Source organism: Geospiza fortis, unplaced genomic scaffold (assembly GCF_000277835.1).
Source record: "Geospiza fortis unplaced genomic scaffold, GeoFor_1.0 scaffold543, whole genome shotgun sequence".
NCBI classification, from domain to species: domain Eukaryota; kingdom Metazoa; phylum Chordata; class Aves; order Passeriformes; family Thraupidae; genus Geospiza; species Geospiza fortis.
This window is the reverse complement of record NW_005054587.1, coordinates 7,373-10,792: the sequence shown is the minus strand read 5'-3', so window position 1 is coordinate 10,792 and position 3,420 is coordinate 7,373.

Below are 3,420 nucleotides of genomic sequence, written 5' to 3'. Positions count from 1 at the left end.
TTCTGATGTGCAACCCTGGAGGTGAGGATTTTGCATGGACCAACAACAGCAACGACCATTTGTGTTGACCTTGACCTGGGTTGAGGTAGTGACTGGTTGAAGACACTTTGAAAAGGATTTGGACAAATCCAGTTTGGGAGTTGCTTTTGGGAATGGTTTTGGGAATGGCTCAGTCTGAGAACTCTTGAATCCATTTGGAAGAGGAGTTTCCTTCAGCAGATTATTCAGATTTCTCCTGCCCAAGCAATCCCACAGTTCAATGTCACATTTTTACACAAAACCCTTTGGTCTCTTTGAACACCTGCAGCCTTTTGTTGTGCATCTCTACTGCAATAAATATTATTTGTTGGTTAAAACTGATATTGCAGAGGATCTAAAAAATTGAAGACCATGGAATCATGGAAATAGTTTATTTTGGAAAGGTTGTCAAAGATCCTCTCAACAAACTCTGTGCTATGAGCAGGGACAGAGATGCTGAGGACGAGTCTCTGGCACTGAAGCTGACTGAAAAAATGGTCTGTGATTCTTTTTCCTGCAAAAATAAATCCACTGATTGCATCCAAACTGCCTCTGGGAATGGTCTTTGAGTTGTTTTAACTCCTCTGCCACCCCTGGGAATTGTTTGGGAGATCCTTGACCTCAACCCATGCTGGTGAGAGCAGGGATGACAAACCTCCACTGCCCAGAGGCGTCCATTGTCCTGGAACTGTGACCTCTGGGCTTGGGACTGGCTGATCCCATTTCTAGAAGGCCAGAAGAGTAGTAAGTTGTTTGTATTTTGTGTTCCATGATTTTTAAGGAGATGTTTTTCTCACTTTTTATTCAACCCACATTTCTGGCTGGGTGTATCCCACCTCCTGTGCTCATTAAGCAGGATCCTTACAGGGAATTCGATGTGTTTCAGGATGTCTTGGGCTTGATTTATCCCAAAATGGACCTCAGAACTTGTACAGTAATGTTAAAAAAAATCACAAAGGGACAATAAATTTGGGGGATAGCCAAGGAGTAAATACACTTAATTTTTTCTGGTAATCCAAGTGTGAGGGAATTCTCAATTCCTACGGACACAGGTGACACTAATGAAAACCCTGCAAGAATTTCTGACAGGGACATGCTGGCAACAAATCCCTGCTTCCCATGGATTGACTGTGAATCAACAGATCTCCATGGCAAAGGCAAATATTTCTTTTCCTCACCAAAGAGATGAGGAGAAGCAGGGCAGAGCTGCTGCACTTGAGCACCTGATAACAGAACGTTTGCTGCAAAAACATCAGAGAAGATAAATTAATTGGCTGGGATTATGAAGGGCAGGGAAACAGCTGTCTTGATAGTCCATGGGTGTGAGAATGTTGTTAAATGCTCTGTCATTTTACTGCAAGGCAGCTGGAGCCAGTCCAAGGCAATGACTGGAAATGAGCGCCTCATTCATGACAAGGAATCACCATTCCCTGCCTCCTCCTTGCAAGAGCAGGAGTGGAAAGGGATGTTTTCCCAATTGTTTTCTTCTAAATATTCCCATTTTATTTGAATAGTCAAATTCTGATGGCAAGTCTGCCTTTACTTTTCTAAATTTTCTTCATTTCATGTTCAGAGGAATGGAATAAGGCAGGTGTGTTCCAATTATCACATTTCAAGTGCTGATTTGAAATCTTGGCCACACCTTCCTCTCTTTTTAATTATGGCATTTAAAAAGGTGTAAAAAAAATTTAATATTTTAAACAGGATAAATGATCACCCTCCTCTTAATTGCAGAAATACTGGAGGTTGCAGACAGAGATTACGTCATTTTTTTCCTTGAATTTGTCTGTGAGAGCAGACGAATCTGTTATTTTTGCGAGTTCAAAGGCTGCTGCCAAATGTAAATCCAAAGGCAGACATCACAACTCATTTGGCACCTTTGTGTGGCACCACCCGGGTTTGTCCCTGCAAATAACTCAGTGTGTGGTGACCCCTGAGGAGAACAAGTCCACCACTCCACTCTCACTCCCCTGCCCTGGGTGAAGTCCTCATTGCACAGATTCCCTCAAGGCCAGATTGAATCTGAATGAAAATGAGCAGAGGGGAAGGAGCAAAATGTTTTTTGCCTTTTCTGACTCAGCCCCACGCCTGTCGCCTCTCTTTATGGGGAGGTGGTGACACTACCCCAGCCAGGGAGGGCCACCAGCAGAGCTGGGAAAGGTTCCAGGGCTGGGTCATGGTGTCTTTGAGTGATTCATGTGGGGAACCACTGGCAGGGGTGAGCAGGTGCCCTTAAATTTCATTATTCCAGGCACAGAGGTTATTCCAGTGACAGGGATGAACTTACCTGGTGTAAAAAAATTCTGGGAAAGGCACATTACAAGAGCTTTTTTACTGAGTTGATGGCTTTTAAGGTGATGCCTCCATAAAGTATGGATGAGGAATCAGAGAAGCCATAGAGGGAGGAGGTTGGGGTTGCAAGAGAATCTGAGCATCAAGAGCATCATCAGGTGAGTCAGAGCAGCACCTGTTTTGCAAAGAGTCCTGAAAAGGAGTTTGGAGAGGCATTAAGAGAGCTCAGGATAAGGTCAGAAATGAGGGATCAAGGGTCCTCTGGCACATGGAGCTGTCAAGTGGCAGGATGGGAATGGGAATAGTTAAGATGTCATGGGATGAACTTGGCTTGTCCTGCGTGAGAGGCAGCTACAAATCATTGAGGGAAGTTCTGCAAAGGGCAGGGATTTGGATAGGTTTTAGTGGTAAGGATGCCTTAGGATTTAAGCTTTTATATTTTTCATGTATTTTTAATATATTCCTGCAAAGGGCAGGGACTTGGATTGGTTTTTAGTGGTAATGATGCCTTAGGATTTAAGCTTTTATATTTTTCATGTGTTTTTTATATATTCCTGCAAAGGGCAGGGATTTGGATTGGTTTTAGTGATAGTGATGCCTTGGAATTCAAGCTTTATATTTTTCATATATCTTAATCCTGTAGTTCCTTAGTGCATAACTCTAAAGCCCATACACATCGTCAGCTACTGTCTTCCCATTTTGGTTGGACAAAACAATTCCTCTCACCTCACTGTCTCAGGCCCTGAGAAATGCAAACAAAAGTGAGTTGGGGGGAGCAAACTTGGGGTAAATTACCTCATTACCTGAAGCTGTAATTGGATTAACCCCCAATATGCAAATGGACAAAATTTATACAAGTATAAAAACCTGTGACCCATTGTCCATTTTTTTGGGTGTAGCCCCTGGGTGGGCTTCCTCTGCCCAAAATGCATCTGAAGGCCCCATTAATAAATAGAACTGCTTTTTATCCTCTTAATTTTGTCTGGCCTCTGTTTTTAGGCAGCCCAGAAAAGCATCAGTTTGGCATCAGTTTAATAAGAGGTGGAGGAGAGCTAACTGTTCTATTTGTCCCCAAAAACCACCTTCATTGCGCGGCAACACGTGCATGAT